General features: G+C 46.6%; 1 protein-coding gene across 1 annotated transcript in view; it reads right to left on the bottom strand.

Annotated features, from left to right (window-relative positions):
• LOC119460878 (centrosomal protein of 97 kDa-like) overlaps positions 1 to 15,939 on the bottom strand; it is a 141,159-nt gene that overhangs the window by 100,296 nt on the left and 24,924 nt on the right.

Raw genomic sequence — 15,939 nt, forward strand, 5'->3', positions numbered from 1 at the left:
TCAAAGGAGGTACGCACTGGCAGTCATGAATGTGATCTGCCAGCAGCAAATAACCGCATCGGCCACGGCGGGATCCCCCACCTCGGCCGAAATATTAGCAGTGGCGATCGCACACGCTCATGCGGAGCGTTTGCAAACGGACTCGGTCGTTGTTACGGACTCGCAGGAGACATGTCGCATGTTTCTTAAGGGGCACATGACTGCGGCTAGCCTCACGATAATCCCCAAATCCTTCAACCACCGTCATCGCTTACTCTGGTGCCCGGGCCACGCGGGAGTACAGGGAAACGAAAAGGCTAACGCGTTAGCTCGAGGGTTTACTAACCGAGCGACGGCGTCCTCTTCTAATCCCAACCACTCGCACTATCCCTCACAATATCCTACCAATTTAAATGCCAAAGACATGCTTGCTCATCAGCGCGGAGTCCACAGAAAATACCCGCCGCCTCACCCACAACTTAGCAGGGAAGAGGCCGCCGATTGGCGTAAAATACAGACTGGGGTATTGCCCCATTTAAAATTGCTAAACGCCATGTATCCCACTCGTTATAGGGCCAACTGTCCTTGGTGCGGTGGCATACCTACCCTAATTCATGTAACTTGGGAGTGCACTAAGCACCCTCATAGACCAAATAACAGTGACACAATGGAGCAGTGGGAGGCACAGCTCGCCCGCTCCGACCTGGCAAGACAAAAGTCTTTAATTAGCCAGGTCAGGCAGGCGGCAGAGGCCAGTGGGGCCCTGGACTGAGAGGCTCCGACCACCCCTCCTTAATATCTTTTCCATTACAATAAAGTTTCTATTATTATTTCTAGTATAATTTTTTTCTTCCTGGTCTAATGCCTGCAAAAATGTAAAATAAACTCAGGTTCAGCCTTCCGTCCTTGACCAACTGCATCCCTTCGGCACGCTTCAACATCTCTGGCCAGAGAGCGCTGGAGGTTTCAGGAAACCGACCTGGTAAAGAGAGATACTGGGCACCCAGGAGGAAAATTTCCGACCTCCCTAGGAATCCAATAACTCCAACCCATTTTTACTCTTCTGTAAATATCCTCCTCGTGATCACGGTCCCCTGCAAGTAATTGACCTAGATAAATATGCTCCTGCACAGACTCTAGAGGCTGATTGGTGATCACGAATTCTTGTTCCTTTTCAGGCGATTGAGCATTACCTTACCTTTGTCTTCTGCATATTAGTCTTCAGCCCTACTTTAGCACGTTCTTGGTTAAGGTCCTCAATCATCTGTCACAATTTATCCCCAGTGTTGATGAACAGGACAATGTCATCTGTAAACCGAAGAATGTTAAGATATTCACCGTTTTAACTTCACTCTTAAGGCTTCCCAGTCTAATAGCTTGAATACTTCTTCTAAGCATGCAGTGAATAGCATTGGAGAGATTGTGTCTCCTTGCCTGAACCCTTTCTTGATAGGTAATTATCTGCTTTTCTTGCGAAGAAGCAAGGTATCTGTGGAATCTTTAGATATTTCCCAAGATAGTCACGTATGCCACCTGTACTCCTTGCTTACCCAATGCCTCCATGACTGCTGGTATCTCTACTGAATCAATTGCTGAGGGCACGCTTTGCATCAACATCAGTTATCTCATTACCATTGAGCCCACAGTGTCCCGGGATTCATTGGAACACTATTCAATGGTCTTTTTCTTGAGCACATGAAAGGAGCTGAAAGGCCTGTGAACTGTTGTCATTCTCCTGGAGAATCTTACAAAAAAAGGACTTTCCGCATGCGTGCCTACAACACCTTGTATTTCCCGAGGGATCAGTTATAGCCCGCAAAAAAACTTCACGTCTCCTTATGATCATCATACCCTATTGGTGAAGCAGCGCACTGACAAGGACAAAGTGGAGAGACACCAATAGGGTGTCTCTCTAGGGTGCTTCACCAATAGGGTATGATGATTAATCACCAACTCACCCAACTTTCCACATTACTGAATGTCTCCTTATGGAATTCTTAAGAGAGACTGGTTTGATGGACATATGGTGAAACCCTTCAGCTCTATTGTAAGAGACGCTCGGGCGGAGCAATTGCCGGCCTTGATCACCAGGCTAAACCCGCCTGTTGCTACAATTCACAACCACCACCACCACCACATCTCTAGACCGGACATCACGTGCCTCCTGTTGGAATTAATGAGGAGTGCGACGAGACGATACTGAGCCCAGCCAAATGCTCGCCACGTCCGCGTTAAAAGGCTGGGTCCCGCTATGCAATTTTCTGTTCTGCATGGAATTCCACGCCCTCGTACCTGCCTGATACACAACCTACGATTAGGCGTCGCTTTCACGTGCAAGTACATGCACATCATTGGACTGGCAGACTTCCTGGACTGTTCAGTATGTGGCGTTGTTGAGACTATAGACCATGTGCTCGTGGTGTGCCCTGTGTATGAGCGTGAAAGACTGACACTGACAGCTAGTGCCTTGAAGCATTTAGACAATAGAACTCCTGCTAAGCGCATGGCTGGAGAGTTGGCAGGCGATAGAGGCAATGAGTGCTCTTTCATGTTTCTTAGGTGACACGGGCCTGGACTCGTGCTTGTGATGGTAACACTTATGCGATGTGTTCTTTCACCTCGTTTCTCCCATTATCATCCCCCATTGTGACCCTCTTTCTTCCACTATTCCCCTTCCCCTGCGTAGAGTAGCAGGCCAGATACTCCATTTTCCGGCCGACCTCGCTACATTTTCCAATCAATAAACTACTTCTTCTTTCTTCTATTGAATCAAATGCATTTTCATAATCCATCAAAGCCATATAGAGAGGTTGACTGTACTCCGCAGATTTCTCATTTACCTGATTGATGACATGATCCATTGCAGAATATCTCTCCCTGAAGCCAGCCTGTTCTCTTGGTTGACTGAAGTGTTGCCCTGATTTCATTGAAAATTATCTTGGTAAATATATAATATACAATACTGAAAGCAAGCTAATGGGCCAATAAGTCTTCAATTCTTAAACGTTCCCCTTCTTATGGATTAGTATAATGTTGACATACTTCCACCTCTCTGGTACATTTGAAGTGGTGAGGCATTGCTTATAAAGGGCCACAAGCTTTGTTACCTGTGTGATGCATGAACATAAACATTGCATGAGATTACATGTTGTATAGGGTGAGGGTAAAGACAATTGTACGCATTGCTCATAGTTGTATAGCATTTAATTAAACACTTGACAAAATCTTTGCTCTTCACATACATTCCAACATGTGCACTAAATCTGCATATCTTTTGCATTCTTTTTTTCATTGAAGAGTCATTCAACACAAGAATGTTCTTAAAGCACTATGGCTGATCACAGCATCACAAGATATAATCGCCAGCACTACTGCTTGTAGATATCTTCCAGTAGTACAATATATGCATGCACTAGTAGTAAGTATCTGAGAAGCTATAAAAATTTGGTACGGTAGTGGCAATAAGCATAGGTCAGACTGATCAGTCAGTTATGCTCCACTGCATAACTGATCATCTTAATTGTGGGGCAAGTTGAGCCAGTATCCTTGAATGATTCATTTTATTCATCATTGGAGATCTCCATCATAGCCAAGAAACACCAAAATGAATGTACACCAGACTAAAAGAATGCGTATCTGGGAACGGTTTAAGTGTCAACGTACGAATTCAGCACAAGTTCCACCCACAGAAAAGTTCTGCACCTGCCTTGTGTGCATCCACGGTACAAAACATAGTTCTCAAGAGACGCCAACGCAGGATGTCAAGCGCAAATATATTGCAATCAGTTCGCCTCCCCCTTGACGTCATGGAAACCAGATCGCCTAATTCGTTGCTGCATTTATACACATATTCTCAACAAGTTGGACAGAAGCGTACCTACCACTGCATTCGTAAGTGGTCGCCGACTAAATAAACATTGTTGTGTTGTGAAAGCATTTTCGTGATGATGATGTCACTGCAGGCACACATGCCGTCGACTGTTGCAATGAAAGTTCAGCACAGCTTTGTTAAAGACATGCCCACAAAATGCTAAAACTGGCATGTTGCTTGCTTAACACGAGAACAACGGTGATGAACAGTGTGGCTTCACATCCAGCTTCGCTTTTGTTGCCAACCGGCATCCAGTTGAAGAGAGTATCCCTGAGCGGTGAGCTATCGAAAATTCAGCAACAAAATTTTCAGCTACTTCACTTTCGAGACGCTCCGCTGTATAGCGCTAGGCAATTGAATGTGCCGTGAGCGCAGCTGGCAGAACAAGACACAGTTCCTGAGTTCAGGGTTCAAAAAGCCCATTTTATTTCACCCCTGCCCCTATATACCCATAAGAGTGCCACTGGTCATTTATATAATTTCTATGCACCCTCTACAAGCAGCCACTATGGCACAGTCAAGTCCGGCGATGTGCGCGAAGGAGGTGTTGGTTCAGTTTCATTTTCTCGATGCCCTCTCGGTCAGTGCAGAATTTACATTTAACGTGATAGTGTTAAGGGCCCCGTATCGTAGAAAATCTGGTGTTGGCGCCGGTGTTGGCCGAGTTTCCACAAGCGAAAATTTCCATATATATATTTAGGTATATGTATATGCGAAGTCTTGCTATATGGCATGTGGTATTTGCGGGTTATATTGCTACACCATTCTATCACTAAAGTTGCTCATACCTAAATTCTTGACAAAGTTATTCCTCTGAATTTTGAGAATGACAGCCCACAAACAAATGTCACGAAACAAAACACCAACAGAACATGCCTTTTATCTTAAATCTTCTCAGACTGAAATATTAAAAGTGTGAAACAATAACAGAAACCAGAAAATAATGTGATATCTTTGGCACTGCTGAGCACTACCTCCGGGATCGGCCCTCGCAAGAGGCTGCATTTGTACCAGAAAGCCCGCCTTCGTGCATAGCATTCGCCGCCGGCGTTTCCAGGTAAACATCACGGTTACATAAACTGCAGTCGCCAGGAAGCGTGAGAAGCAGTCAGGGATCTCTGAATGCTATCGCGTTCGACCCATCGATCCATAAGCGTCCTCCAAATTTTTCTGCAACCTTCTTGAATAAGGCCAGTGTGTCTTGTGCAGTACTGTGCAAGTATTTTTTCAGAGATGAACGAGCACGGAAAAATAATGGGAAATGAAAAGGCGATTGCATCCTAATTTACAGTGGCACTTGGCAGCAGATTACATCGGAATTTTGTGAATGGGGGTATAGGAAAGCTCGCATAACCGTAATAGCCCCAAATCATACTAAACCATAACTTTACGTGTTAATTTTGGTCGCTTTAATTGCTCTACGAGACACAGCTTACCTAAAAGTAATGTCTGCTTTTGTTGTAGAGTTACGCAGCTGTTCCAGTTTTTTTTTAGTAACTTCATTACTTCCATCAGCCCTCTGACAGTAATTTGAAGTACAAGTCAGAATTGTGCATCAATATCAGTAATTAGAACTAGAACTGTTGTTTTGAATGAATTTAATTTCATTCAAATCGGTTCAGGAGTCACCCAATTAAGAGTATTTCTATGCTTTCAATGTACAGTTGCAGACTGATAACTTGTACTTGCGCTATTAATCGGATAGCTTTCTGGCACCACCACTGTCCTATGCTCAAGGGCCACGAAATTTCACTCTGTCTGAATTGATTGCATTTGAGTAGCACAACTATTAGAGCAATGTTAGCAAAGCCATAGGGCTGGTACTTGTCAAATTTTCTTATTAGCAGCCCTTAAAAAGCACCTAAGCAGATGACGCGGGCTCCTGGCGGTAGGTGTACTTTGGCATGGTGACGAACCCCAGCACGTTGCCTCCGACATTTTTCACCACGGTGCCAGCTGCATCAGGCTAGAGTGCCTCAATGGCTACGTTTACATGAACCCGACGTGAGCGGGTCGAGTCAGAAATTGGGCTGACCAAGCCGGTCGCGTTTACACGAACTCGCTTCTGACGAGTCTAAGCCCCGTATGCAGAAATGCAGCTTGCAGCTCAACTTGGCCCACGTTTGACTTGATTTAAATGACGCCTGTCGTGAACGAACGAAAGGAAATGAAATGAGCGTCTTGGGCACATTCATGCCAAGTGCCATTTATATCAAGTCCAAGCATGGGCTTCAAGTTCAGATGCATTTCTGAATATGCGGGCTGGGGACCTTAGACGAGTTTGGACAATGACGGCACATAGCGTCAAGCTGAGACATTGACGCGTTCAAACTGGGCTTCCGGTTCCTGCTGGCATGTGCAACAGCTCTATTTAAAATTAAATTCTAGGGTTTCATGTGCCAAAACCATGATATGATTATAAGGCACGCTGTAATACTTTGGAATAATCTTGAGCCATTGGGGCTCTTTAACATGCACCCAATACATGGTACCTCCTTGCATGGTACCAAGGAGGTTTAATAAAAAAATTTTAAAAACCTGCTTGAATGATACATGGACGCTTTTGCATTGTGCTCCCATCGAAATGCGGCCGCCGTGGCCGTAACACATCTATTTCATGGGTCTTGTCGCTACGATGAGGTTGCACTGCACAGTACTTGGTTTGGCTTTGTCTTGGTACTACTCCTGCTGCCGGTGCATAAATTGCTACATCACAGTGGTCCCATGCAAGTCTTGGCGCTTGTGGGCCCTACCCGTCCGCCTTTACATGCACGCTGCAAACGGGTCGGGCTGGGTCAATCTAGCCCATGCAGTCGCGCTGACTCAGCCCGACCAGGAAGCGTTAACACGAACTGGACCCACTTTTGTCGGGTTCATCGTGAAAGACCTCAATTAGCTCATCGTCCTCTAGAGGCATAGTTTTTCACTATAACACTGTAATATAGTGAGAAACTCTATGCCTAGAGAGAACGCTTCAGGCACCCTACAGCCCGGGCGCCGCCTTATCTCGGAGGTCATGCTGAGAAGCTGCGCTGAGTTTTCAACGTCCTGGGTTATGCGTCACTTCCAGCGAGCGGTAACCACGGTTTTCTATTTTGCGACTATTCTTGCGAGCCTTTTGTGACGCGATCACTCATACTTCAATAAAAAAATTTTGCACGTAAGATATTTTTTTTTTTACGCAAGCCAATAATTTATTAGCACTTGGAATTTACAGCTGAAATTCGGACACCTTACAACGCGCCATTCGATAATTCGGACTCCAAATCCGCCCCCGAGTGGAACGGTGAGAGCGATATTTTTCTTTTGATATGTCGCCGGCACAAACCTAATCGATCCAGTATTCACAGATGGTTAGCGTTCAGCGTTTGTCCTTTCCGTGATAATAGAGTGTACAGTGGGGTCCACTGTTAAAGGGAACACTGGAGCGCGTGGCGTATGCTCGGCTCCACCACCGGTCGGCGGCCGCAACGAGTGTCGCGCAGGCGCAATGAGCACTGTGGGCAATGCTCTTTCGTCGTCTGCTACGATCAGCTGCCGTGCTTCGCATCATCGCGAAGCAAGTAGCTCGCATGATTCGTGTTTGAACGCAGCCACTTTCCTTCCAGGTGGAAGGAAAGTGACTGGATGATGTATAATCACATAAATGCCCTTAACATCAGCAGCAATGACCGTGCCGTCTTTTGTTCGCCTTCTCGCTTCATAAAGATTTGCCTGCCTCAAAAATTTTTTACTGTGCACGTCGATTCCCATGATTCAATGATAACTCGTGTGATAGCTCTTTATAAATTAATATGCTCGTTAAAGGCGCTTGTGGATTCTTTGTGCAGCCTACGCACTGCAGCGACTCGAATATACAGTAGTACAAATGAGATGGACACTACACACGAAGAAGTACTCTCTAATATAGCTGTGCCACAAAGGGATATCTGTAAAAAATGTATGTTTGTCTTGTAAACTGAAACGGCAAAAATACCTGCTTGTTAATATTTTGCCTCGTCTAATTTTCCTTCAGCTTTGCAATGACTCGCTAACAGTGTTGGTTATGCACTCACCGGCCAACATTAAAAAGGCGTGATCGGCTTGCTTCTCTACTATACGAAGCGCGGCAGCAGACAGTAGCAGACGACAAAAGAGCGCCGACAACAGCGCACACTGCGCCTGCCCGAAACTTGTTGCAGCCACCGGCCGGTGGTGGTGCCGAGCAGACGCCACGAGCTCCGGTGTTCCCTTTAGCAGTGGACCCCTCTGTACATTCTAGTACAATCTAATGATAAATAGCGACACGGTCCCGGATGACTTCTTTGATTTTAGTCGCCGAATTTCCAAGCACCCTTGCGTGGCGCCATATTCACCCTCGATGTTTGCGTCGACGAGGGCGGCGATGAAATGAGGGCAAGTGCCGGACGATGACGGTAACACCACCGTGGTTACAAAGAAGCGCGCAATCATTCGGTTATCGCAGCGCGGTCGATCTCCTGTTTTATTGCTAGAGGATAGATATTCGGAAGTCGCCATCTTTCTTTAGCAGTAGTACAGCATAAAAACTACGCTTTTTCTACACTGCGGCTTCGATCAGTGTATCGGCAGCAGCAGCGCCTGGCAGCAGACGACAGACAAACAGGCAGGCGCGTTGCAAACGCGCGGCGCCATTTTGTCTGCGACTGTCGGCGCTGATATGCCGACGATAGTAGACGGCAGCGAAGTGTTGGCGTGACCGTGTGTCACATAGGAAGGTGAGCCAACCTTTAAAGAAGATAAAATTGTCTTGCTCACTGATAGTACAGGCTGTTTCAGGCTTCGACTAGCACGAAAAGTGAATGACCCTATCGGCGGGGACCTCTCCACCGATTGTAAAGGCTGTGCGCGACCGGTTATTCAAGGCTGTCCTGGCCCCCCTGTTACCACTCGAGACTCGGATAGAGTCACAACCATGTACCAATGAAGTGAATGCATTCTTTCTATTTTTCAGCATCAGGATGGCCGCCTTCGTCACCGTCTCCTGATTGTTGCGGCCGAGACGACCCGCCTCACCCGGTCGAGATCATATCAGCTGACTGTAATTTTCGAGATATGGACTGACCAGGTTGTAGCAATGTATGCGTGCGCAGCAACGCGTTGACAAGCTCTTTTGGCCACTTGTGGTATAAAGTCAGTTATGCTCTGGCGAATCCGATATTTCGGACTTCCGATTATTCATTAAGGCTTGCGTTGGGGCTGGTTTCCATACGAAAACTTTCTGGCATCCTATCGACTTTCAACGACCTTCTATCGAGAAATGTTTCAGTAAGTTCAGTTAATGTTACAGACGACCGCTAGTGAGACTTCGTACACACACTTCCCAGAGTGCACATATATACTCCGACAGCAGCAGCGACCTAAGGATCGGCTCTCTCACTCATCCGAGCACACTTCCGGGATTGGCCCACTCAGTCATCCGAGAAGGATGAGTGACCCACAGCTCGCCGTTCACGGTCGCTCGTTTGACGGCAACTGCCCATTTACGTTTGTGCGCTTCATTCCATGGAAAACGAAACACTTTTTTTTCCTTTCACGGAAGAGTTCGCGCACCCTATAATGCCGAGCAGCCAACCATAATCACGTTGCTGAAGCGTGTTTTCTTCGTGAACAGCGGGAACTCGCACAGTAGAAACTGCTGACAAGGCTGAACCATAGGCTGAACGAAGCAACAGAAGCGCTAACCCGCGAACCGGAAGTCGCTAGCTGACGACATCGTCATTTTGCTATCCACCTACATCTGAGAACAGTGAATCCGGGATCAGCTCACTCATTCATCCGAATATACAGACTCCGGAATCGTGCACTCATTCATTCGAATATACAGACTCTGGGATCGGCTCACCCGGGTATTCATCTGAATTGACTCCGCGGATCTGCGGGTCAAGCGCGTTGGCGAGTCACGCATAACCTTCGACGAGTCATATATATACATGACTCGTGCAAGGCACTATCGCGTAATCGCGCTGGTGCCCGCGTCCCGCGTGCCTTCCAGACAGTACAAGAATAACAATTCGCGTCGCGCATTCAATCTGATTACAAAAGGGTCGGCTATATACAACACAGACAACAGATAGAATCGGCAGGAATCAGCGAGACTGTTCTGATACATGCAGGCGCGTCATGCACTGAGCGATGTAACATTAAGTTGGTAGCGGGTGAAATGCGGTCCCCGGAAGAAACAAGTACACGTGTCAATATGGTAATCAGAGGCAAGATTTCATGGCGCTTATACTGGCAGTTCTTTTCTAGTTGGACTGAAACGAGCAGCTAGTTGTCCTGAATTAAGTTAAATGCGCATGTTAAGTTTTCGCAGCTCGAGTCCCAAACTGACGCGGCGCGTTTTGAGCGAGCGAGTCAGTGTTGCACGAAACCGACGTTTTATCGGCGAAGGTGCTCGTGAAAAGTTCCATCAAAGATATCCCGAATCTCGGTTTGCAATGTTACTGAATAGATTGAAGTCAGCAGTCCAAGTGAGGCCGGTTGTAATGCGAAGGCCAGAGTATTTGATATGGGCTTATTCCATGCACTAATCTGTTTCGCAAATGAAGAAAAAAAAAAATGCGCTGAGGACGGATGGAAAATTACCATGTTGCTATCGCGACTGTGCCAAAGATTACGCACTGATCTCCACTAGTGGAGGTCAGTGAGATTACGCAGCCATCAAAATGCAGCTTCGATGAAACTATCACGGCTGCAGCGCTTTCGATAATACGGACCTGCTCTTTTCCCATAAAAAAAAGCGTTAGAAACGGGACATCGATCGACTCAATGTCGCGCACCGTTTAACACAAACAATGGTTTCATATTATGAGGTTTCTTGCCGTAAAACGAAAATACTCGGCTAATACGTCAAATAACTTGCAGCAAGGGCAGATTACATGTACGGTCCCTCTCAAACCGATCAGGCAAACAGAGCGTCAATAAAGTTTGACTGAGCTGGTGAGCTTTTTTACACCTCGTACCTTGCACGAGAAGACTCAGGCTCTCGTTATTGCTTTGCGTTCAATAGGTCTTTAATTTTTTTTGTTTTCGTCGGGGTTACACATGCCCGGTGTTACATTAAACTTTATCTATCTCTCTCTCTCTCTCTTACATACATTTCTCCTGAAGCTCATATCTTGGAATGTCACCTCTGCGCCGACAAAACATGTGGGGGGCAGAGAAGGGCTTCCAAGGAAACGAGACAATCGGGGTCTATTCGCCGAACTTGGGCTGGCCCTCCACCAGCGCTGACCCCCGCGGCTTTCAGCTACGTTGAGCTGCTTCTCGAAGCTTCCACTTGTGTGGAGAGGCCGACGCGTCCGTGCATCACTGCAGTGGTGAACAACGCACTGAAGACTCCACGGGTGCATTGTTTGAGTCCCCTCTTTGCCCCTTTTTTCAACTTCAAGCACAGCTTCCACGAAGAGACCTGCCCGTTGCGAAAGAAAAAAAAAAAAAAAAAAAAGGAAAAAAAAAAAAAAACCGCGTGCTTTTCGCGTATAGTGGCCAGGCTCGGACGATCTCAACATCAGCTGGCAATCCTCGGTGGAGTGAACCGGAAACAGCCACCCCACTTTTTTTCTTCTTTTTTTTCCTTTTTCTTTTTTTTTGGGGGGGAAGGCAATGCTCGGTGAAAGAAACCATATGACAGTAACCGAGAAGACCCGGCTCGTAGCAAAAAAGCAGGATTGATTTGATTGATTTTGATTGCGGTGAACGTCCCAAAGCAAACCGCAGATAGGCTATGAGATATGACCACCTGCGGTTATAATAACGTACAGTAAAATCTAGGTACACGAGTTATCGCACTTGGACTACCCCCCCCCCCCCCCCCCCCCGACTGTTATCGGAACGCCGGTCTCCACGAGTGGTAAAAGAACCTGCGACTTTGCATGCTCGGCAGCGGAACACCACACATCCACACCGCGAAAACCATGGCAAGCGCAGATGACACGTAACTAGCGCGCCGAGTTTTTCAATATGCATGGACAAAGTTCGCTTAATTATGCAACATGCATGAATAAAGTACACATAACCAAGAGGCCTGCTTGTCGCCAGTATGTTACTTCGCAAGTTTCATAAAGAACCTCATAGTTATCCTCCCCCCCCCCTTTTTTTTTGTGTGTGTGTGTGCGTGCGTGTGCGTGTGCGTGTGCGTGTGTGTGTGTGTGTGTGTGTGTGTGTGTGTGTGTGTGTGTGTGTGTGTGTGTGTGTGTGTGACCCTGTTGTTTCTGTTTGGTTGTGTTTTGTTTGGAGGGTTCGCCGAGTGTTCCTGCCGCAGCGATTTTTCACATACAATTGCAATGTGAAATGAGTTGCCGCAAGCCATTCGGCTGAACTTTCGAGATATTTCGGGTAGGTGCGCTTTTTAGCTGTTCTAGCGCGCACAGTGGCGCTTTGACGCATGTACTCTTTTTTTTTTTTTTCGTTCTTCTGCTTAATCTGCGGTGTGTATTCCTATGAATTCATATACTGACCTCATAGCACTATATGTAGCTACCATCGGAGGCAAAACTCATCGTGCTCCCCCCCCCCCCCTCTCTCTCTCTCTCTCGCTTTGTATGTTTGGCGCTGAGCCGTGCTCCCTCAAGGGCTGCAGAAGATAGCGCCAACCTTTCCCTTTCCCTCAAGAACCACTTATCATCATCATGTGTGTGTTCGGCACTGGATGTGTTATGTAAAAAGTAAATAAATAAATAAATAAATAAATAAATAAATAAATAAATAAATAAATAAATAAGACCTCACGCACAGAGCTCCAAGAAACTTCAATATGATGGCGCTCGTGATGATGCGATAGTGATGAACACACCTACGTGGAGAGGCAATTAAAACAAGACGATGCTCGAGTACGCCGATGGACTATAGCAGCCAGAGGCGCGTCATCAGAGAAGCCCCATGTTACGCAAAAAGGCTGTCCAACAGCAATGGAGGCGGTGTAGAAAAAAAAAAAAAAGGTGTATTTACACACAGCCTCAATCGTAGCAATCGATTCCTCCATATACATATTCTGGCGCCACCTTCAGGACTTGCCACGCAAGCCCCCGCTCGAGGCCTCATAATATTTTCAGTGCGCGCCAACGTGGAGCGAAATGCGGGGTAGGGTACGCTCAAGGTCAACAATATCAGCGGGCCCAAACGTGGACTGGCTGCAGCAGTTGATGCAAAAGCGCTACCTGCTGCTGCAGAAAAAGCCAGCCTAGCAGATTTCGCGCTGGAATCGCCTCCGGTGCGCTCCATTAAGGAGGCAGGGGAAAAAAAATATGAAACATTTATGGCGAATATCGATCGGCAGCCGCTCGCACTACACAATTCGTCCACATCGTAACGCAAGTCGGGGGAAAAAAAAAAAACTTTTCAACGAACGCTCGTGCGCTACTTTCCTCGGGATCTGTTAGATATGGTTGTTTTATGCTCACACACACACACACACACACACACACACACACACACACACACACACACACACACACACACACACACACACACACACATATATATATATATATATATATATATATATATATATATATATATATATATAACGGTTCGTAAACTGGGCATGCGTGGGGAAGGGTTGAGTTTGTTGACCTAGACTGTGCGAATATTACAAAATTATACGTATTCGAATGCTTCGAATATTCGATCGTTCCCGGTTCGAATATACGTATTTCTTTTTCGAATATTCTTTTCCCGCCGAATATTGGGATGAGAAAGATTATCGGAGCCTACTTAAGCTATTCCTAGGCCCCTGCCAGGTTATTTCTGCATTGGTCATCCTCGCTAGGTAGGGACTATTTTTGGTAACACGAAAACCGATTCGATGGCTGTTCTTCCTGGCTCGCACATCACAAGAACGGAACCGCCCTCCTGCTGACATCTTTCAATAAACGATAACCACGCCTTTGCGTTGTAGTGCAGGTTAAAGAACCCCCAGGTGGTCAAAAGTAATCCGGAGCCCTCCCCTGCGGCGTGCCTCATAATCAGAACTGGTTTTGGCACGTAAAACCCCAGAAAGAAGAACCACGCCTTTAATCCCGCGTGTTTTAACGCGGTGTAAATAAATACTATTTGTACCACCCACTGCTTATTACTTTTTACTATGTTCACTGTTTTGCCATTTGCTTTATGCTTATACTTTTTTCGTTATTAGTAATTAGCTAACATTGTATTAGCAGCCAAGCTTCTTGTATATATTTTAACTTACTGCACATTTGTTTGTTTCTTGTTCATAACCCGCCGGGGTGGCTCAGTCAGCTAAGGCGTTGCACTGCTGAGCACGAGGTCGCGGGATCGAATCCCGGCCACATTTCGATGCAGGCGAAATGCAAAAACGCCCGTGTGCTTGCGTTGTAGTGCACGCGTTAAAGAACCGCAGGTGGTCAAAATTAATCCGGAGCCCTCCACTACGGCGTGCCTAATAATAAGATCGTGGTTTTGGCACCTAAAACCCCAGAAAGAAGTTTCTTGTTCATAACCACTCTCCTCCGAGTCATTGGCCCTTATAGGTCTACTAAACAAATAAATTTAAAACGTCCATTGCCAATGCGACCCAAGAGGAGAGTATACGTTGCCGTTCCTGCAACCACTGTCCCGAGTGACTACGTTTCGGGCAGTAGGGAAAAAATAATTAAGAAAAGAAAACACAGCATACGAGTTTCGTTAATCACGGCGATTTCAAGTTCTAGTTGTGTTCTATATTTATTGATTTTCAGACAAATGTGCTACACGGCTCTAGCGAAACTGTCGCGTGTTAGTAGTAATAGTAGCAGGATTTATTAATTAGAAAGGCCTAAACTAACCTAACTTGCTACTACTCAGCACTGGGGAGTGGGGACAAAAGAGTGATGAAAGATTAAGAATATTAGCGCAATCCTGCTAGTCGTCAACACAGCAGCACGTTCAAAACTGTAGCGCGGTCCATAATATATCCGGTGGGGCCCGGGACCCAACATGTCCTCTGAGTCCTGGGTGCGTGTCCCATGCGCCGGGGTATGGATCTCACGAAAACAATAAACGGCTAAGTGAACCCACCATGTAATAATCTTCCGCTTAAGAACACATCTTTATTGCCCCTCGAAAGCTCGTATTAACGAATGCAGGTTTAAAATAAAAGGCAAACGCTCTGGAAGGAATGTTTCGCAAACGATACGGGTTGCTTTGCGATCCTCGGGCTGGGACTTCAATGATGGTCCTGCGCGCGCACCGGGAGAGATCGTGTCGGAGCTCATCTCCACTGAAACACACACAATTCTCAAACCACGGCCTATGGGAATAAATTTGCATGAGCAATCGCTCCACATGCTCTTTATGACCAAATCTCTTTGAAATAGAGGTTGAGCTGCAGCAATTTTTTTCTCTCTGAAAAGAGCTGGCTCGAAATCGAAAATAGGAGGGAGCGCGGGGTTAATTAGATTAGGATGGAACGCGGAAGAAAAGAAAACCAACAGGGACGATCGATCCCTGCGTCTGGCGTGCAACGTCAGCAAGAGAGATAGCAGCGTATAACGCTATCTATTCGGCACAATTATGTTTATGTGTTAACATTAGGAGTGTTAAAGTGTGTGTGTGTGTGTGTGGGGGGGGGGGGGGGGGGGGGGGCGTGTACGCGTGGGAAGCCGGTCGCTCGATAGATGTAGCGGAGAGGGGATATGGGAGAGCTTAGCAGGGCGTGTGTACATAATTTTATACACACAAAGTGCAACTGCTGCAGTCTGCCCCGTACCACCGTTAGTTTCGCTTCGCTCCTCGAAGAGAAAGGGCGTGTGTCGACTGAGCTTCTGAAACTACACTTTGCAATGTGGTGAACGCGGTTTAAATCGTGAAAGCGGGACCTCAACGAGGTGTGGCGTAATGACTAACGAATTTCTCACATGTACCGCTAAATCGCCACCGAATTTTCCTTTCTTTCTCCTACGTCAGTGAACGTGGGTGCATCGTCGCGTAGTCATTTTCAGTACGTTCCCGTGTCACGTAAATCCTGCAACAACGAACGCACTGTAATGTCAGGATTTTTTTGCTGACTAATCGGCTGTGTTGTCACGAAGCTTCGCACACACTGGATCGACGGCTGCGTATAAAGCTGG

This window comes from Dermacentor silvarum, chromosome 8 (genome assembly GCF_013339745.2).
Source record: "Dermacentor silvarum isolate Dsil-2018 chromosome 8, BIME_Dsil_1.4, whole genome shotgun sequence".
In the NCBI taxonomy this organism is placed as follows: Eukaryota; Metazoa; Arthropoda; class Arachnida; order Ixodida; family Ixodidae; genus Dermacentor; species Dermacentor silvarum.